General features: G+C 40.2%; 1 protein-coding gene and 1 non-coding gene across 2 annotated transcripts in view; both read right to left on the bottom strand.

Moving 5' to 3' along the window:
• Positions 1–22,810, bottom strand: part of UBL3 (ubiquitin like 3) — a 54,434-nt gene that overhangs the window by 17,866 nt on the left and 13,758 nt on the right. The gene's annotated exons all lie outside the window — the stretch shown is intronic.
• LOC112480036 lies at positions 16,414–16,532 on the bottom strand. Its single transcript, XR_003046470.1, has one exon. It is a non-coding gene; the product is annotated as a 5S ribosomal RNA (ribosomal RNA).

Below are 22,810 nucleotides of genomic sequence, written 5' to 3'. Positions count from 1 at the left end.
GGAAAGAATTTCAAAATAGAATGAGAGAAGCAAGAAAGCATTCGTATTCTCCACTGGAAGGGAGCAGCAGGTTTTATTTGTGAAGGAGTTAGTTATATAAGGCATCCATGAAAACGGATTTTAACCAATAAGAAAACATATCTGAATTCTTGTCTATGAATTTATTTGCAGTATGGAGTTATAACCTAAGGTACAGTGAAATTTGCTAAATGAATTAAAGCTATAGAATCTTTTTCTACAGTCTTTTTAGCATTTGGCATGGTGCCAATTCTAATATATATAAAACATTATCTTCATAAGGAAAAACTCAGTGGGATTCCTTATTTTTAACTGTAGAAATACTTACTCTGAAAGGTAGAGGTCAGAAAAGTCTCCAGCTTACGTTCCTAAGTAAAACTTTTACATCTCATTTTACTTGATTGAAATGTGAATTTCCAGAACATTTAGTTCCTTTTAAAAGTAAGTGAATAACTATATTCCAAAGCAATACTTAATGCTTTTTAAATTATATAAACTGTCAACTATTTATTCATTAAATTATTTTTCAAGCACTGAACATGAACAAGAAGCTGCTGGGCTATAAAAACAAATTAACAGTAATACTCAATTAGCCTACCTGCTATCTAAGTAGATTGATTCCCACCCCCACCTCCCATCAATGAAGAAAGAAAGAAAACACTGGATTCTTATAAGTACAATTCAGAATCAAATAATGTAGCTCAAAACTTATACAGCATTTAGTGCCCAGCACACAGCAAGTGCCTAATTAGCTATTATCACAAATCATCTATCATCACCATCATAACCACCATCAGTTTAGACCATCACACAAAATTATACAATGCTCTTTCTTTAAATACTTTATAATGTACATTTACTTTAAAATAAGTTTGGAAAGTTTTGATAAAATTAAAATTCCATGAGAAGTGAACATCTTCCTGAAAATTTTTGAAATAATTCTTCAAATTATAATTTTTTTCATGCTCCAAATCCTATAAACCTAGAAAACACGTTGGTGCTGAAATTAAATTATGGTTCTGTATCACTTTAAAACCTGACTATAGGATATCTCTTTAAAACTTGGGGAGAGGAAACAAACTAGCAGCTTTAACCAGATTTCAATGTGCAACAGTAGTAGTCTAATTTTCTCTACATACTATCCACTAAATAGCCAATTTGAATGAAACCAAATCACTCTCTCTGGGACAGCGGATTTGTATCTAGGGAAACCTTTGTTTTGAGGAGGATTTTAGGTCTTATGACTCACTTAATTAAGAACAACAGTTCAGTATAATTGTTTCTGTCAACCAAGCACTGACGACATTAAATTACAGACAGAAGGAACTGGCAAAAACAAAGCAACAGAAAGGACACTGGAGAAGGGAGAGAGGAGCTTTTTCTATATTCATAATATAGTTTTATGTATTTCAAGAAGATGACAATTCTCTTCTCTGCCCATCTCCCATTAGTGGAAATATGATGGTGTGAGTTTTTTGGCTAAGAGCCTAAAACCATGGGGAAGGGACTAATATTTACCGAATACCGACTGTACCGGAAGTTTTCCTTACAGACATTATCTCATTTGAGTAGTTCTAGCACACATCCTCATTTGGGCTCCTATCGTATAGTACTTTCTCTCCTCTCTAATCACCTTGCTACTCCGATAAATCCAGGTAGGACACGGGATGAATCTTTTGGACGTGTACTTCTTCTATGTGTCTGGGCTTTGCCATTATTTGAGGCTTCTGCCACATTCCCTTAGAGCTGTTAGCCCTTTGGCTGTGGGTGTCGATTCTTAGATTCTCTCTCCTACTTCTATGCTATTACCAAATTCTCAGTACTACTTTAAACTTCATGCCTTTTACCAGAGTCCTCATTCATTCCACTTTTAAGATCGCCAAAGTAGTCTCAGAATCCAACCAGTTCAAAGGCAGATAGGGAACGGACAAGGAAAAAGGCTTCGGGGGGGCTAGCTGGTTAGTGGCAAAGCAGAAGAGGAACCCAGTTTTCTCTTTCCTGGGTCAGCATACCACAATGTCTCCCCCAAAACACACCCTCGATCTCCCCCTAGATCTGTCTAAATATTGAAATCATGTCTTATTCAAATGGCCACTTCAGAAGGGCTTGCTTTTTTCTTAGGGTTCATGCGACTTTGAGAAAATACTCCTTCACTTAATCTACATACTAACTAAAAAGTAATCCTGCCTTTCCCTGAGTTATGGAACTTCTAGGGAATATCGGTAAATGTTAAGAGAAAAACAGTTCTTCTTTACTGTAAAGTAAGTTTGGAAATGCCATGTTAAAAAATTCAAACAAGACGTCTGCCATGAGCTGGGGGCTGGGAGGCGTGTTGAGGGAGCGGTTTCGGTGTTGCAGGGTGAAAACGTCTGGAGGTGACGGTGGTGGCGGCTGTGCAGCAGCATGGATGTCTTTAATACCACGAAACTATACGCTTAGAAATGGCTAAGGTGGTAAATACATATCTTTACTACAATCTAAAAACCAAAAAATATTTACAAAAACATCCAGTTTCTTCACTGCAAACCCTCTCAGATTCCTCCACATGCCCAGATGAATTTGTGACTCTCCCAGGGAGACGGGGGCCCAGACCCGAGTGTTCGGATTGGTCCACTTTCAGCTGACACGTCGAAAGACTGAACACACAAATGTGTCACAAAAGGTGCTAGGCTGGATGCTGCAGAAGACGCAAGGACGATCGAAACACAGCCCCCGACTCGACAGCACTCTGGGTGTGCTCTAAGGCACTCAGCTCAGGAAGCAGGAAGCAGTGGGGCCAACCCAGGGAGGTCACTGAAATTCAAGTTTGTCCACTGACTTTCCAGTTTGTTGGGCACAGTGTATTGATGTGGAACCTGATAGGCACATAATGGAAAACCAGCCATCAGTCCTATGGCACGCTATTCCATCATAAAAATTGTTGAAAGAGATATAATTAAAATAATCTATTTATGCCTGTTGTTAGAGGAGGTCACGGTGACTTTCCTCTTTCCAGCGTAACTGTGAATATTTGTACCACTGCTGCATGAAAGCACAGGCGATAACCAGAGATGGTCTTTCATGTAAGACGGACACCTTAAAAACACACAATTGATAAGGCTCATCGTTCCCATATACTTTTTTAAAGAACAAGAAAAAATGGTTTAGACTTGACGCTATGGCTGTGACTGGAAGATAATTTTAATGTGTGCCTCTGCCTTATGCAGAAGAAACTAATGGTTCTGTGAGGGGCTGTCCTAGATGACTGTCAAAGTCCTTTCCAGCTCCACGATCACATGATTAGCATTAAACAAAAAGGGCATGCTGTTTAGAAATACAACAATTTTACTGTGTATAATGAAAAATATACACAGGCTACATCGACATTCAGCAATGGCCAACGTGCTCCCATCCATCACGCTTTGCGTTTGGATTAATGGAAGCGGGCGGGTGTGAGCCCGCTGCCTTCCATTCTCGGCACTCGCCTGTTTCCCTCCGTATAAACCAGCGCCTGCTGCAGCCGCACCGCTGAGCTGTGCTCTAAACGGTTAACTTATGACCACCTAAAAAAAATCAAATAGCTTCTCATTTGGCAACGTCCTCTGTGCAACATTTGACACAGTTTAATTCTCTCCTCCTTGAAAATCTTTCCTTGTTAGGTTTCTGTAATTCCCCAAACGTGTTTTCTGGTGCACGGGCCTCTTCTCTGGAGAGAAGTGGGCTGGGCGATCAGATCAGTCTGCAAACATTACTTCACACAGGCCTCTGTGGGAGACATGCCACGTGGTTAACATACTGAGGCCTAGAGAATTCCTGCAGGGAACACACTCACTGGTACACAGCTGTGGTATTTCACCACAGAGCCCATGTCTCCCCCAAACCCGTCACCACACCACCGATCTGGTGTCTGGTACAACACCCTGGGGATACTATTCCTGCTTCTTCGATCCTCTCTTTCCATTGTTCTGTTTCCTCTCCCTCTAAATATGGGCTTTAAAGTCCCCTCATCAATCCTTTCTTCTCCCGACATTCCATCTTTGAGCGATCCCATCCGTGCCCAAGGCTTCAACGCCACCTACCTGGAACATTCCCAGACCCCCTCTCCAGGGAGCACCGTTTTTATTTCTCCAACTGCCCGCTGACCATTTCTAACCGCATACCCTGCTCTCCCCTCAAAATCGGTATGTCCAAGTTTGAACTTATTTCTTCCTGGATAACAGGTGGCCCTCCTGACTTATGACTTCTGCTCAGTTCTCCTGGTTTCCCAGTCGCTCAGGCCTGGGAGCTCAGAGTCATCGTCCACTCGGCCCTTTCGCTCACCCTACTTCCTCGGGTACTGACCTCTCACAAACCCTGTCTGCCGCCTCCTCACCCCGACCAGTCCCGCGCATTGCCAAACACTTCCCACGGCTAGAAGTCTGCCGCGAGCTACAGGCAGACCGCACGGTACTCTCCAGAAGGCATGCAGCTGAGGGTGGCACAGCCCTACGAGACAGATGCTGCCATCTCCACGCTGCTGACGCAAAGCGGGACGCTGAAGCTGAGCAACTTCTGAAGATCGCGGAGCTCGCAGCCCAAACTCCTCAGTCCGATCCGACCACCAGTATTTTCCTCCCCGGATTTCTGTCCCAGCCAAACTGCTGTGTCTGTCATAAACCCTGTCCTTGCAAGCGTCACAAGAACGACGTGCTCGCGTCTCCCTAAAGTTCAATGCCCCCTCCGAAGCCCGTGAGGCCGCCCTGGCCCACGCTGCTCATCCCTCCCCCAGCTTTCTACCCAGAACGGGCATGCGTGCGGGTGGCCTTGTGTGTCTAGACAACGAGTTATAAGGCCAACCTACACACCCATCATTCCATTTACTGAGGCAGGAGACAGTGTGTCTTAATTCCAATTAAATCACAGTCCTTGATAGTAGAATATCAGTCTTAAAATTTCCTAATAGTTCTTTTCTTTCAGAAACTGCTGACATCTATCAACAAGCAGACTCTTACATGTGTGCCTACAGAACAATAGTGATGAAGTGCCTTTGGCTGTGTTTTGTTTCCCAATTAAATCCTGCTTTGAGACCAAAAGAGGAAAAATACAGTTTAAATTAATTTATATAGTTAACTGTGCCTAAAAAATAGTAGGTATTTAATATAAGATGAATGAATAATGTACCAGAACATTTTGAACTATAGCCAACATTCCTAAATTATTTCAATAATGTACATGTAACAGGATACTTTAAGTACAACCAGGAAGTGAATCTACGATTATGGGGAAAACAATGCACTGGAACATTTTATGCAGTCACACACAGCTGGGTGATGTGATGACAGATTCACTATTTTCCACACACGACTATCATGGAATACAGGCCCTGACACAGACCACAGTGAGAATGAAAATCAGTTGCCCTGAAGGGAAGAAGGGAAAAAAGACATTTAACAAATCACCCTGTTCTGCACAATATGTCGTCAGTCAACTCATGATTCGAAAGTGATGCGAGCGAGCTCTCCTATTCAGGAAGACGTTCTGTCCGACGACGAAGGAAATGACTGTTCCAGGCGGCCAGCGCCCTGCAGCCCCGTTCAGCTCGCACGATCTGCATCGACCTGTGACTAGTGACGCTGTGGCTTCACAGCGCCCCGGAGAGCCATGACCTCATGCTCTTCATAGTGACGTTCTGACTTATAAATTAATGTCCTTGAAACACTCATGAATTCTTACTTGAATACGATTGTTTTATTAATTATTGTTTTTTAAAATTTAAAACCCGAATGATTTCTCAGCTTACTTACGATCAGCATGACAGACTACTCGGAAGCAGAGTGCTGCACAAGCAGGGGAGGAGACAGGCAAATGCGACAAACGCAGTGACATCAGTAAAAAATATTAGATACAATTACCAGTGAAACACGGCATAAAATTCTGCATCTACTCAGGGCATATCATCTAAGCTGAGAATGTTAACGTGACCACTGAGTGTTAGTCCTTGGGAGTGAACGCACCATACTAGTTATTTCAAAAAAAATCCCCGAATGTTCAAAAAAATTGCTACGGAATATAAATCCAGCAGCCCGAAAACATCTGGTATTACAATACAGAAAGCACAACAAATGGCAGCAGATGGCTTCAACTGGGAAAGAGAGAACCACGGAGTAGTCAAGCACAAATTGAAACTAAAAGGAAATATTTTACAGAGAAATAGTTAAGGAGGAAAACATATAAACTCCTGAGGAAAAGTAAATGACTAACAGCAAAAGAAGGAATATTTATAAACAGGAAAGACTGGTATGAGCAGATTAGACAATTATCTAAGGACATGGGCATGAAAAGAGCAGAACGCGTTGTTGCCATAGAAACGATTCAAGAACCACAGGACCCCAGCACCAAGGAAGAAAAGATCACATCACGCTTTTTGCAAATTTAGACTTAGGCTTCGAGTTAAAGAAGAACTGTCTCCAGTTATATAAAGATATCAAAGTTAGTTAGAAATCCGAATAAATCGGTGCGGGTCAGTTACCTGTGACCACCCTCTGACTTGAACTACATGCTGAGCGATGTTCTATTTTTCTAACCAACGAAATAGCCTATGCTCATGTCTGTTAAACACGACTGCAAGAACATGCGAGGAAATCCAGAAATTGTTAAGTTATATCAACAATGACTCAGAATAACTAACATCATAAAACAGATATGCGAGTCTGGCAAAGACATTTAATGAGCTTCTGGACCGCTCATCATAAGAACTAATAACAGCGTTTCTATCGCTTTCATTTCTTAGACTTTTATTTATTTTCAGAATATTCATGACATTAATGTTTGAACACTTACTAAGGTACTGTCCTAACTCTATCTTTTAAAGTTTTAGAAAGTATGGCTCTGACATAAAAGCTGCTTTCTTAGGGAATATAGTAAAATTATTTTTCCTAGTTTTCTTCAAAAGCAATTCAAGAACGCTAAGAGGAAGTCTGTAATGCCACCACGCACACAACCATATGCATTTCGACCTTTCCTGGCCTATCTTAGTCATGTTTGTCAGCTGAACACTAAGTTCCCAGGTGAGGGTTAATTTAATTTAGACAATACAGTAACAGTTCTAGAAGGTAGAAGATGATATGAAGAACATGGATCCTTCAACGAGAGGCTGTGAGTGGATATGATTTTAAATGGTATTTTCATCACAAGTATTTTTCCATAGCGACTCAGTTACCAGGTTTTATTACTTTTTTTCCTTCTGCAGTGTTTGATGCACCCCCACCCCCACCCCCATTCGTCTGTCAGCATTCCAGTTTAGAGCCTTATCACTAGCTAAGGAATCCACTAACTGGTCTTCCTGGGCATTCCGCACCCTCGTCTCGCATGCGCCCTGCTCTGGCTCATCCTGTGTACTGTAACTCATCTCTGCCATTCATCGGGAGCTGATCATGGGCCTACTCAGTGAACACTTAAATATTTACGATCCACAAAAGGAACAGGAACTAGCAGGTAACGTCTGTCTGTGCTTCTGAGATCAGGAAACTGGCTATGCACTGGATTATGTTTTCTTGCAGCCGTTGTGGGGAATAACTAATGGCACCCGCACTACGAAACCAAAGGCTAATTCTACCCAAAGCTGCCGTCACGGTTATGACCTGCTGGGGCCAGACCTCTCCTGGCACACCTAAACTGCGAACATTCATTTCACACTCGAGTGTTCAGATGATTTGCTCATGAATAGAACCAGTGCCCCTGATCACACACACAGAAGCTTTTCCGTGCATGGGACCTAACGCCTGCGAGGCACAACTCCGGTAACCTGATGGGAAGTCACTATTATGATGCCCGTACTTACAGAGGAGGAAACTAAAGCCGAGACTAAGCCAGCTAAGAAGGACCTGAGCTGTGTCTCCACTCAATCCTGGTCCAGGGTCGGTGGCTTTTGAGCCACTGTGTTCAGGTGCCTACAGCCATTAAAAAGTGTTAGTTAATTTAGCCTGCAGAGCATCCAAATTTTTAAAAGTACCTCATGGCTTCATTTCAAATGACTCATCTGATAATTTAAGATTCTTCGGAAGACTAACGTTTCATCACTTCACTAAATCATCGTTATTTAATGAGTTGTCTGCATATGTATATACAGAATGTATTTCGGGATCAGTCTACATGGTCAGAGCCCCTGGGTAAGCTGAAGCATCTGGACTGCCCCATATGTCTCCAAAATATGCTCCCTGGATAAATAAATCTGAGTTGTTCTGGCTTAAAACAAAAGAAATACAGAAGAAAAATCTTGGTCAAGAAGTTAACTGTAAGGGCAAATATTGCCATGACTTCTACTAACCATTCCGGAAATATACTGAATTTACTTTGACTCCTTTCTGGGGCTGTCCTGTAGGCTGTACTTACTGGGAGCAGGGTTATAGACTGATAGTTTCATCTGCTTATTTTCTGTACATTTCCCTCCCCCACTGCTCTTGGCGGGACCAACCTTGGTGGCACCATCTCCTCGCCCCAAGAAACAGAGATTCAAAGAAACTGCTAACACAGGTTCAAATCAGAAAGGACTGTTGGTGTGTGTACGGGGCTAGTTTTTCTGTGAAGACAAGGAGACTGGGGCAGAGGTGACGGGCTGGAGGATGAAGAGAAAGCTCAGTGATGAATCAAACCAGAGTGAGAGAAATGAAGAGACACAGTCTCCAAGTAAGAGGGAAAAGGAAAAAAATCTCTGACTCAAAGATGAGGTGAGAAGAGTGAACTACCTGTGGACCCCATAACTTGCAGATAATTGAGGTCAACTATCCTGGATAGCTGGGTCACCTTGTGTGGGAGCGGGAGTGTGAAATAAAGATCTTGCCCTTGACTCAGGTATATGTGAATAGACCAGCTGGAAATCTGCCTCCAGGTGGAACAGCAGTGGACACATGGCTGTGAACGCACTCCCTGAACCCTCGAATTACGGTCAACATTTCCTTCTCCCTTGACTTGCAACTTGTCTTTAATCATATCTGTCTAAAAACGACAGGTAATTCGCTGTGAATCATACCGGTATTCGTGAAACTGCACTTCTTATAAGTAAATAACTTGCCCATTATTGCTCCAAGCCAACTGGTCCAAGCACAAGTTACACTAAAACTCCAAGGTCTCTATCAAGCCAAAGCTCTCTCGTAAATTTAAAATGAATACTGAGAACCATTTTTTAAAAGTGTGAGCAGTGGTGAGTGTTTTCATTTTTTTAAAGAAATAATTTTACAGTTTTTGTTTTCAATGGCATCAAAAATAATTTATTTTTATATATCTGCTGTTGAACTCTTATGATAGAAACAGAAAAGACAGCAAAGAGAACAGAAGACAAAGTAAAGAACCACCGCAAAGGAAGAGGCGTGTTAGAGCTGGCCTACCAGGAACACTCAGATGATCAAAATTAAGCCACGTGCTAAAAGGCTAAAGACGTGAGTTGCTCCGGAGCCCTCGGAGCCCTGTAGCTTTTGTGTCTGGAGTAGTTTTTGTACATAGAAAACACAAAGTTCAATTCGATTTTGGCTTGTTAAATTAACATTTGATTTATGAAAGTTACAAATTAAAAAAAAGTTAATCCAAGGTTTTAAAGTTAGCTTTAATTTCTATTCAATTTACAAATCTGTCAAAATGTATCACTTATCAATAGCTTTCGATTAATTCCTTATATTTTAAACTGCAACTACAAATTGAATAGATTCTTTTTCCTTTTTAGATATTTCTACTACCTGATGTCAAACCTTTCTAACTATTTAATAAGTCTTATAAAACTAATAAACTTATAAAAATGTTGAACCTTAAATTCTTATGTTATTACAGTAACTTCAATAAACTTATAAATGTTTGTCCTAAAAAATCACAAGCAAAATCGACTCAATTATATCTTTTAAATTGGAAGTACAGTGACCAATAAGTACATGAAAAGATTCTCAGCATCGTTTAGTCAGTCATCAGAGAAATAAAAATCAAAACCACGATGAGATGCCATTTCAAACCCACTAAGTGCTGGCAACGATGTGGTGAAGCTGGAAGCCTCAAACACTGCTGGGAGGAATGTACAAGGGTGTGGCCGCTCTGGAAAACAGTTTAGCAGGTCCTCGAAATGTGACACAGAGAGTTCTCCTATGATCTAGCAATGCCAATCCTAGGTATGGCTGATTCTCATCATCCACAGTAGTTCTGGTCCACAAAGTCCCGTGAAGACTAACTGAGATTACTGAGCCACTACGTTCTGTAGGGGAAACACAGGGTTAGGTTGTGAGCCTGTGGTCACGACGTTTTCATCAACTAATCAAAACGTAACCTTAAACAGACGTTGGTACAACTCTATGAATATTCCAAAAAAAATCCACTGAATCGTACACTTTAAAAGGATGGATTTTATGGTATGTGAATTATATCTCAATTTTCAAGAACTGGAATTACACTGAACCTGAATCTGAGTCTCCAGTTTATAGGAAAAAGGAAGACCAGAGGGAGAAATAAAATGACACCATAAAAAAGCAAAACTTAACCAAATCCAACATGTAGTAGATTTTATAGGACACATGTTCAGTTCTTTCAACAAATCAGTGGCACAGGAAGAGAGAAAGGGGGATAGAGAGCGAACCAGGAGAATAAAAGACATCTAAGTGCCATGATCAAATGGAATGTGCAAACTCTTTTTCGATTTCCATCTGAATGGATCAACTATTAGATAAAATCAAGGAAATCTGAGTATGGCCTGGGGAGTCAATGTTACCACGAATGGCTGGGATAAGGAAGTCATGATTTCACACACACTCTTATCTGTTAGAGTTCATACCTAAGGATTTAAGGGGAAATGACAAGACATCTTGCGTTTGTTTTTTAAATACTCCATTAAAAACAACTGGTAGGGGAGGATGGTGGTGAACAGGCTTAACAAGAATGGCACATGTGGTTAATTGTTAAAGCGCCGCAATAAGTACATAGGGCTCCTTCAGACTTTTATGAATGTTTCATTCTACTTTTATGAACGTTTGAAACTTCCTACAATTAAAAGTTCTTTAAAAATTATAAGGCAGTCTTACTACTCTAAGAAGTCAAGTTCTCTTAATTTGAAAACTACATACACTGCCAAATATGGCGAGGTTGCATATTGGTGCATTCTTTCTAAACTGAATTAAAAATCTGCCAGGAAGTAAAAGATGTTTGTACAATAAAGCAATTATGTCATCGCCAATAATTTTGGGAAAACTTTTGCATGAAACTTTTAGGGTTACCTCTCAGCTGCTAAGGTTTCTTCACCATCAGAGAGGCCTTAGTGGGACAAGGACAAATCCTCCTGCAACCACAACCACCAGGCTGAACCTGCTCTTTCATAGCTGCTGCATCAATGACTCCATAACTTTAAGAAGAGGACAGGTCCCTCAGGAGCCTGAACCTAAACAATGTCTCACTGACCTGCAAACAAGACACTGGACTGTCATCTGCCAGAAAGGTGTCAAAAGTATATACAAATCATCCATCTCTGAGGTCAACAATTATAACAAAAATATAAAAAAAAGCTTTGAAAATAATCAAAGATCCATTTGGCGCCTTCACCTTGGGTGGGACATACTGAATGACCATATGTAGAAACTCTGACCCTTAGATTCAAGTTTATTATTAATGTATATATTACCTAATTTTTTTGCCTACTCAAAGAAACCTACAAACCTTAATCAGATGGTCACACTGATTAGGTTGGTATTTGCTTGACTCGAGATGTATGAAAGTCTCCCAAGTAGCGATGCACGCGCTTCGAGCTGGGAGAACATGATTCTTGTCATACGCTGCCTATCTTTTCGGGCCACAATTCTTTCAGGTGATAAAACAGTAAGTGATTCCATCTTGGATCTTTCTAATGCCTTGGTCTGAATTTTGATCGCAACTGGTAAGGCCAGTCCACTGTAAAGTGTTATGTGCAGACTCTTTCAGCTGTTCCATTAGGTATTGTTCTAAATTCAGCTGCTATTCTCCAAGGGTTTCATATTCTAGATTTCGGGAAATCACAGGAAGATTTTTGGAAAAAACTTGAGGACAGGAACTACCTGTCACGTAAGAGGACGCAGTTTTGTTAAGTGTCTCTTTAACCACTGACATTTCAACTGTGGTGCTACGGAATAAGCAGTTAATGTATTTGCAAATTAGTAGAAATACCTTATGAAAACACAACCTTAGCAAATAGGCTCTAAAGAAAAAATTCTTAATGTATTTTTCTTATTCTCCACATTTTAAGCATCTGGTTTGTTTTTTTTTAAGCACCTGTGTTCTGTTGGTTTGTTTCTGTGTCCCCATCAAAACTACATTTCTTCAGGGCAGAAAAAGGAGAGATAAATGTGCCAGATGCTTTGCTGACTTGTGAAAGAAACGTAATGCTGACAGCAAAGAGAACAGGCTTAGTTGGTGAGGACGACGTCTGAGGAGCGCAGACAGAACCTCAGACTCAGAGGCGGTACTGTCTGTACAGGCCGTCTCCGTCAAGGGCACACCCGTGATGGCCTTTAAGTCTCCTCACACATTCCTGTCCACCGGCCAGGACAGCGCTGGAGGCAGACCACTGCTCTCCTAATTCCGCACTGACGTTCCCTAATCTTTTTCAAATCTATAATTTAATGTACATTACAAACATTACGTGCATGCAATTGGGAGGCCCTTCAATAACTGTTACTTTACCTTCTTGGCTACTGCAAAGATCAAACAAAATAAATATGGACATTTACCATAAATTCTAAGAACTTAACGTGCTGTTAGTCTCATATATGTGGTACTTAGCTTTAATTAAGTGAAATAGCTGTCCTTGATTTGTCCTTTTCCTAACCATGCTCAATTATTTCCTACCTTATATATGAGGCTTAGAATACATTTAGGCCTATAAATCCTTTGAGTATTAATTAAACATGTAAGCTGCATCTCCTTGATGGAGTGTAAACTCTTCAAGGGCAGGAACCACAGTGCTGTCTATGCCTAGGAGTCTTCCTTCTGCTTCCTCCCGCCTTTCGCTGGCTTTTCAGTGCTTCTGTGTGGGAGCACCATAACGCATCCTTAATGAAGGCACGGTACACGTACTGAACCAGCTGACCGTGCTCCCTAATGTGCGTCAATAAAATCATCAGGGGGCCATTAGAGAGGAAAAGAAAGCACCCCGAGTACCGTGATCAACAACGCAGTCTCTAACAAGCCACAGCAGCCACTGGGGGCTGACCTGAATGGCAGCAGCCACAGCCCGTGCACTTATGAGCGATCCCATTCCACAGACTCGGGGTGCTCTGAATGTCTGCCGTCGTATTAACAACAGGTGCCACTCTATGCTTGTTCTCTACGTACGCTCACTGCGTACAGTGCATGCGTGCCCATTTAACAAACTTAAAGCATGCTATCACTATTTAACATAATTACGGAATTTTGATTGCTCTACATTTGCCTTTGTGACATAGAGCTGGCCATATTTTTGTTTACTTGTATGCTGAGTCTTTAATTGGAGATGCAACTCCAAATGTGACATCATAGGAAAATAACTTCTATTGCATGGTTTCTAGAAAAGGACATGGTAAAAAAAAAAAAAAGTAGGAAATGCCTATCCAAAAAAGCACGTGCGTACGCGCACACAGACACTCTAACATGTTACTACTCCAAACCCCAGATTCTTCCAGTTTACTCTACAGCCTGGGCTTGGTTATCAGTCCTGCCACTTAACAGCTGTGACGTCCTGGACGTACTACTTGACTGCTCTGGGAGCTAAGTTTCTCAGCTGTCATACCATTACTACGAACACCTGCTTCATACTGCAGAGTTGTAAACTGTTCCCATGTATGTTAATCCACGAGATACTCATACCACCCTCATTTTCTCATGCTGCACATGACTACACTAAGTCACATGCCTGGCAGCAAGACCAAGGTTTACATACAGACACTACTACTTATTCAGAATCTGCTTTGAAGCTCAAATAAGACAATAACTATGTGAATGCATTTTGTAAATGCTAAAACTTTTCGTAAAAATGTAAAGTAGCATGTTATTATCCATGTTCTCTTATTAGGGAGGTAGTAATTGTAATCAATGACCTCTAAAGTTATGTCTAAAAACTTCAAGAGTTTTTGAGTTTTCTCTTGGTATTAGAAAAATTAAAAAATAGATTCCCACTACCTAAAGACTATTAACATTTTGAACAGTGTGGTCATGCTCAATAGTATATAAATTCTTTTCCTCATAATACAAGAATCTCTCCACTATGTTAATCATGCACTCGGCAATCAATCAACAAAATCTAGCATCTGCTATGGACATACTGAGTATGTCGACAAGCAAAGCAAAGACAACCTGTAGGAAAGTTCTATAAAGGATACTAACAATACACGCCATCGTAGTTCATGTCATTCCTTCCTAAGTATAAGTATTTTTAAATGAAGCAACGTTTAAGACAAGAGGATGGACATTAGCACCACAGCAGATTCCGTGTGACCAGGAGTGGCTGTGTGATCGCGTTCTGAACAATAAGGGACAAGAGAGACTGGTGGAGGCGTCTCGGAAACTTTATTCTTTGTTGATAAGAGAGCTGCAGGAAAATGGTGGTTGAGCTGTCCATGCCATGCCCTCCACTCCATCCTTGCCCACTGCCCTTCCTGCCTTTGAATTGGTTGTGATGTCCAGAGCCACACGCTGTCCTGAAGCCACAGGGCAGCGTGCCCAAAGATGAAAAGCCCATCTGCAATCATGAAAAAAAACACCTGCTGCTCGATGACATCCAGCTGTTACGCCGGACCCAGAGTGCCTTTCTCCAGACTTATTATATGAGATAGATAAATGTCTTCATTGATAGTCACTGTTGTTATGTTTTAAAATGGGTTTTCCTTTTTTCTTTTATCAGCTAAAAGCATTCCTACCTTCCTTCAAATATCCAAGTGTCTTCATGCTACCCTCTGAATAAACAAAATTTCCTCCCTTACTCTGAATTTGCATCTCATTTCAAAATTTCTTCTCCACTATCGGCTGAGATCGTCCCTAACCTGGAAGGCTCTCTACCTAACCCTCGCTAAGCCTTACAGGGCCGAGCCTAGTGCCTGTGCCCCTCCAGAACCTTTCCCAGGGACCCACAGGGATCGCCTCCCGAAGTCCACTGTCCTCTATTCATTTACCGACAGTCACTGACCATGCTCCACCTCCTGTATTTTATTCGCCAAGTAAACCTAGTCTTTCAAATCGGCACAGCATTTAGCCAACTCGAAACTCAGTTCTAAGGGTTTCCAGGCTGCGAATGCGGAATGCCCGCATTCGGGCTCTTGCGGCTGAACCCGCACTGAAGGCCTCGCTGGAGGAGCCTCCTCTCCTGCTCCTCACTCTAAGTACACGCAGCTCATTCTCTCTTCGGGGCCAGAGATTCTCATTCAAGGGTACAAATCAGAACACATCTGGGAAACTCTTCCAAAACACGCATGCTGAGGGACCGCCCACACCGACGAAAGCATGTCCAAGGGCACAGGTGGCACTGGTGTGTACCCTGGGCGGGCTCTTCTACTCTGTGTCTGACACTGCACCACTCAGCACGGTGGCTACTGGCCCATAGGCGGCTACTGAGCACTTGTAATTAATTTAAATTTAAATCTGCCATCTGAGATTCAGTGACTGGAAAACTACCTTTGGAACTTGGGTGTGTGAATTTACATTTCAATTGTAAATTTTATGAGATCTTTCATGTGTATTTCTGATGGAAATTTAACATCTGAATTGACATGGGCTGTAAGTTGATTTCAAATATCTGGTATGAAAAATATGTACAGTACCATTAATAATTTTAATTACATGTTGAGATGACGGTATTTTTGAAATATTGGGTTAAAACATGGGCGGAAATAATCAGTTTTAAACTGTGTCTCAATTAAGAGAAACTAAGCTGTCAATGTTGAATTCAGGAAATCCTCTAGGAATAGAGATTAGCAATTTGGCTACGAGAATTGGTGTGATATTTTTGCTGTTTGGAGACCTTTGCTACTTTCTTGGTCTAAGCTAAGCTCTACAGAGCAGAGACTGCTGTACAGATAGATAACCACCAGGTAAGTGAGAGGTTCTCTATCCTAAGTTGTACCGTATCTTGAATCAAGATACAGAACCAAGTTATCCTGGCTGCGTGTAACGACCCTTGAAATCAAGACCGAGGCCGGCAGCGCTGCCATGCGGTTCCCTCGCATCCCCAGCCATTCTGTACTGAGGACTCTGAATTCCAAGCTACAGTGCTAAATGCTAAACCTCTCCAATCTTTACAATCGCGAAGGTGAATATATGAATTTAATTTCTAGTCTGTCACATTTTACTCATTCTTAAATAAACAAAAGCATTTGAGTTTTTGTTGTTTGTTTTAGGCGAGGCAGCCCTTGGTCGACCTCACAGACTGCAAGGACCTTGTCAGCTTACAATCCCTTATTTTTTTATTTTTTACGCCTACAGCACCTGGTCTTCCTAGGTGGTCTCCCATCCAAGTACTAACCAGGCCCGACCCTGCTTAGCTTCCGAGATCAGACACGATCGGGCGTGTTCCGGGTGGCATGGCTGCAGACGCATTTCCAAGTTTAGATTTTGAATTTCAACAGGGCGAAAGGCTACTAGTTACTATAGCTCAGTATGCTACAGTGTTCGAAATGAAAATATCGAAATAACTAAATTTCAGTTTCTCTGTTTACTTTGCCTCCTGTTTGACAGATCTGCAAAGAAAGCAGAAACCTTGAATTTTTAAAAATATGATTTAAGGCATCTGGGCTTGCTCTTATGTTTGAATCACTGCTGTAGACCTCCCCCCTCCCTTGGGGGTGGAAGGGGGTACAGAGTCATGATAAGGCTAGCTGCAGTGATAGGAATGAAAGAATGGGTTGAGAAGAAGAGGAAAGGGCCATAAACAAAATAGCTTAGATGTATTAGGAAGGGTAGTGTTTCTAGAGATTTTTGATTTTTTAAATGTCAATCTGTGATCCAATTCTAAAAGCAGAAAGTAATCATAGATTAAAAAATAAAACAGAAACAAAAAATGAAAAACGAGCAAACTCCAGTCAAGAGAAATCATCAAGCCTGCTACAAGGGACACTCAAGTGCAAACTCACATGTGCATGTATAACTGCACGTATGAATGTGTGCGTGTGGTCAAGCCCTAACCCCAGCTCCATTCCAGAACTGGACCAGGGTTCTGAGATACGGGAGAACCGGCAGCTGGGTAAATGTCAACCCAAAATTAAAAAATGTTTTCTCTGTAAGCCAAGAATTCCCAATGAAATCTGATTCAGAGAATTTTTTAAACCTTTGCTTTTATTCAGTTCAAGAACAACAGAAAACTTCTAGCTTGAACCATTTGCAAATATTTATTTTTAGCTTTCTATTACCCTTAACTGCATCAAGGAGTAAAAAAAAAGACGTCAAGAAGTTAAAAAAAAAAAAAAAGCTAAAAAATACGAAAACGGCCATGTTTTACCTCCAGTTCACATACACTCACAGCTTTCTAATTCATGATAGCGAAGTCTAAATTTAGACTGACTAAGGAAAAAAAGATACTATCACACATCCTCTTCAGTCAGGAAGAGAAAGTTAATAGTATCTGCAAAGCCTTCAAACCACAGGAATTCAGAGACACTTAACATCAATTATTTAAAGAACTCCTAATCTATTATAGAGCAAAGGCAAAAGAGAACAAACTAGGTCACTCGACCAGAGGTACAAACACTATTTATTTTCTTCCTTTTCCTTCCTATAAAAGGGAAGACAGCAACCGCATGACTTCCCAATTAAAGCCGATCGATCACCTGAAGGATGTGTCTGTTCAAGAACTATTTCTAAATCTGATGCAATCTTTTTTAGCCTTTCAAAAAGTTTATTATTTTAAAAGTTCTTATTTCATATGTCACAAGTGTGCTTGTGGCTCAACATTAGAGGCCAATGTATAATAGTTTGTACATACTGACAGCAAAGTTCGAATATTTTTTACATCTTTGAGAGGTGAGACAGAATAGCCTAGAACTCTAAGAACATTGTCCAAAGTCAAGTTTAAAAAGAACTTGCCTGTGCCTTCTCTCCACTTCTCAGTGCTCATAAGACAAAACCACTTTAATGCTAAACACATTTTGAAATGTTATTTTTTCAGTGCTTTCAGTTCACATTGCTAAGAGGTAAAGTAAAAATGTCTTTATATCCTTTATATCTGTCTGTTTGATAATATTAAGTAATTATTAACTTTGAAACTGTGAAGAGTACTGCGGTTGTTTTTAAAGAATCATTATCACATACCTCATACATATACATCAAAAACATATATGATATTTGAAGTAATCCAGGAAGAGCAAGTAGAGCAGGTGACAGCTAAAATGTTATTGCCCGTGAGCTGGTAGCTGCTGAAGCTGGGCTATGAGTACATCTGTTTCATTCTACTATTTTCTCCACGTCTGAACGTGTCTGAAATTTTTCATAAAACTTAAAATAAGGGCTTATGAAACCCCACCCTCAAGTAACCCTCAGTGTTATAATCTACAGGAGTCCAACTATAAAGCTGGTCATTCACTTTGGGACAGAAAATGAGAACTACGCACTGAGGGTAGGCCAGAGAGGAAGGCCTCGTGAGGTGGTTTCACTGCACTACGCATCCTCAGCAGGAGTCCTGGAATAAAGAAACGCAGGTACTAAGTTCATGAGAAATTCAGCTGCCAGTGAGTAAGAGTAGGCCAAGTCCACACACTAAGGAGGTGGTTACAATGGTACCGCCACAAATCTGGAAAAAGTTAACCTACCTATCACAGAATTAGAAGATTTGACATAATAAAGAAGTTACCTTTTCTATAACCAATCCTGGATAATCACTGTTTACTTATAATAATAAACTAAAATACTAGGGCACTGCAAATTATATGGATTTCTTAATGAGTTTTCTAAAATAAAATGTGCTCTTTTTTCCACCAAAAAAGATATCATTTAACAACGACAACAACAACAACAAAAAATAGAAGAGAATCATATTAGCAGCTTGGAAAGAGACAATTCTGAAAGAATCCAAGGATCCCCACGCCCAAAGAATTAATGAGCAATATTCATTCATGTCAAAGGCTGACTAAAAGACCTGAAACCTCTCTCACAGGGAATAACTCAAGGATAATACAGTGCCTTTTCCTAACCCCCTGCCCGCAAAGTTTTCCTACAGACAACTGCAAGGATAAAATGTCGACACATCAGAAATGTAACAGATTCTACAAATAAGATGAATAAAATGATTTATGGTGTCTGGATGAGCCTAACAATGTCTCTTAACTTACGGTACTTCCAACACATGATACTTTGTTTCCTCTCTGGAAAGAAGTTTCAATAACAGGGGCCCTAGTGATAGTAGTATGTTAGTGACCCTGCGAAAAAGATGTACCAGAGATTAGCAGACTCTCACTGAGAGGTCCTTAGACTTTTTATAGAAACACAGAATGAATTCTAGATCTAGACTACTCCCAGATTCCTTGCGGTCCTGGAGTTTATTTTATATTCATGGTTCCTATATTTGAAACGGAATTAAACATTTCAAAACATAATATTCAAGGGTTTCTTTTTCTTGAATTATCTTCCACTCTACTTTTTTGTCCTTTCGAACTAAAGAATCAACTATGGACATTGCTCAAATCCACATGTTAGGTTGTGACCATGACATAAAATGCATAGTAAAGATATTAAAGTCACCCCCTCCTGCTTGCTAGTATTTGTTAAATGAATGCTGGCTTTTTGCTCTGTAATCTTATCACATGGGTACATAAAATGAACTGCCTCATTTCTAATGTATGTAGTATTTAATAATACAGTATACCTTCCCAAAATTTCAGAGATGTTACATTGTCACATAATAGGCTCTGAAAATAGAATGCCTGGGTCTGAATCCTGTTTAAAATCTTGAAAGTAAAGTAAGAAATTGTACTACTCTGGTTTTGCAAATAGGAAATTTCACCTGGAACTTGAAGACTGTCCTTTCCAAAAGAACATACTAACTTCTTCGGTTGAATTTTCTACCATTTTCTATTGTGCATTCTTTATTCACGAAATATATATTGCATAGATAGCAAAGTTTAGTGTACCAATAAAAACCTTTTACCTGCTTGATATTTCTCCAGGGCACAGCCACATAAAAACTTTAACTTTCTTCAAACTTACTTTTAGTTTATGGTATTGTACTGACTTTGTAAAGAAATACAATTGTAAAGAAAATACATAATCTGAGTTATCTGATTGCACATAAATTCTCAAACCACAAACAGTGGGCCTGGAAGAATTTAGATGAGATTAAGAAGTGTGTTATCAGTAGTTGCCAGGTGACTGTAACTGGTCTTTTAAAGCCCTTTGTTAACTACTTAAATTACAAGATGAATAAATCTGCTTTCATTCAGGACTGCTGGGAAACAGTGTTGACGTTTTTAATTCTGATATAATTAACAATACCATCACTGGAATATGTTGCCTTGGTCGAATGTTATCTGGTAGGCAAAAGCTTCCATATTGTCAGAGACCATATTCGGTAAGTCAATGATCTTTAAACAATGTGATTTCTGAAAAGTAAACAGAATGCATAAATTTTGCAATTCATACATCTAATTTGTTTTCACTTTATTTTCTTTTGACAGGTGGATGGGGGAATAACTAAACTATAAACTTTAAAGTATAAGATTCTTTTAAAAAATCTTGTGTATAGAAATGTATACAGATGTTATCATCTATATGCCATATATGTATTTCCAAATCTATAAACAGGATAAGGCAATGTACTAACTATAAAAAAAAACCTTTTGTGAAATCACGAACACTTTTAAAAGTCATTCCTGTGAATCTCAAATATACACAAACACAAACTCCTTTTGATTCTACTGAAATAAAGTACTCTGGTTTAAGATGAGCAAAATGTTTCTAGTCACTGGCACATACATATTAGACTCTACAGAATCCCCAGAAAGAACACTGCATTTTAAAAAGAAAAAAAGGTACATATATGATGTGTTAAAAAAAAGCCTAATTTACTATTTGAGAAAACTAAAAATGTATAGGTTTCTTATGAATGAATGTCAACTGCCTACATATAGTTAAATTTGATATTTAAGACCTCCTCAAATCAGGACATTTCAAAATGAATCACTGTACACACAAAGACAGACACACACACACATCACACGTCACACACAGACCAAGTCTAGTGGGTAAGCCACCATTTAACTAAGTAACAGAATTTTATAAATGACATTATTGGTTTTAATTCTATTTTACAAGGTTTACAATAATCTCATTGCTTTTCTAATCAGTTACAAAATTAGAATCAAACAATAAAAAAAAATAAGATTTAGATTTTTACATATGAATACAAAAAAAATAAACAGACTAAGGCCAAAGAAGGGCAACAGAAAACAAGCCAGATAAACACTTCTCTTTAGAAAACGCTGGTCAAGGACATCAAGAGATCACAGAAGGATAAACACCATTCATTTCACTATGAAAACGTCACATGTCATTGTTGCTGAGGGGCAGTCATATTAGCCTACTTGATAATGTGTGATTAAGATTACCTTTCCTTCTACGCAGTTCACTTTAAAAAATATCAGATGCCAAGGTTAACAAAACAAGAATGGCCACGTTTGGAAAGTTACTCTTCAGTGAAAATTAATATGTGACCACACACGAGACTGTTTGCAGACAGCGGGGAGGTGGGTACGGCCGACCGTGTCCTGGTACTGTCTGACGTGCCCATCCTGGGACAGCTCCCTTTGCCCTTGTGATCATCTCTGGTGCGCTTCTCACGTGACTGTGATTCACACAGCTATCCGAGTCACCCGGGAGCAAGAAAAAGCCCGCGCAGGTGCAGGGCGGACTGCCCTCCCCTTCGTCCACCGCACACACTTGAACTCTTCCAGGAAGACTTCGGCTGTGGAGCTAGTGGTTCTCATTGAGACACGAGGTTCAGAAAAGAGTCATGTGTTGGCGTAATTTGAAAATAAAAATATAATAATAAGCTGACGTGTGCACTATACACAACCTAAGAGGAAACCCATCTCTACTTCAGAGTAAAGATATTTAGGGGACATGTCCTCCCAGTTGTTTTATTTTTCTTGGCCTGTCCTAAGTCCCAAAGGAGTAAGGCAGACAGCACTCTGTGAAATGAAAGGGCCGTTGCTGCTTCCTGTGCCAGCTGGGAGTCTGACGACACCTCTGAGAGGCAAGATGTCCCAATTTTTTTAGTAAAACTGTCTTTTCCTGGGCATGGAGGATTTAACAAGAAACAACATAGTAAGTAAACTCTGAGTAAACTCTGCATCAAAGCAAGAACTGGATCGTGGCTACGGAACTGACAACCCTACTCTTGCGTAATAGAGAACTCCTGTGTAGGATTACGAAGGCTCAGTCTCAGAGCAAAAAGCAAGTACTATTAATGCTTTCCCAATTACATATAGCAGCAAAGCAAAACATTTTGACAAATACAAAGGGTTCAGTAAAGTTAGATATGGACACAAAAACTAAAGAAAAACCAGTAATGACTTTAAAAAGTAGACATACTTAAACTTTTTATGCCTGGCACGTCAATGTAGAAGAAAACTGGGAATTATAACAAAAACACTGTTTTGACCACATGTGAGTCAAAGACCCATAGAGCGTTTACCAGAGTACACATGACGACTGCTCAGCCCTTACTCCTCACCTTCCTGCACACCTGCCGTTCCCACCTCTCGTCTTCCTCGGGTTTCTCCTTGAATGGCTTTCGAGATAATCTTTTTTTCCTTTTTAATTTTCCTATAACTCTGTTCCTTTTCTCACTTTTAAAATCTTTGATCTCTAAATAGGGGCACTGTAT

The sequence above is a fragment of the Pteropus alecto genome, unplaced genomic scaffold (assembly GCF_000325575.1).
Source record: "Pteropus alecto unplaced genomic scaffold, ASM32557v1 scaffold80, whole genome shotgun sequence".
Classification (NCBI taxonomy): domain Eukaryota; kingdom Metazoa; phylum Chordata; class Mammalia; order Chiroptera; family Pteropodidae; genus Pteropus; species Pteropus alecto.
Note: the sequence above shows the minus strand (reverse complement) of the source record. Positions and strands in the feature narration are given on the sequence as shown.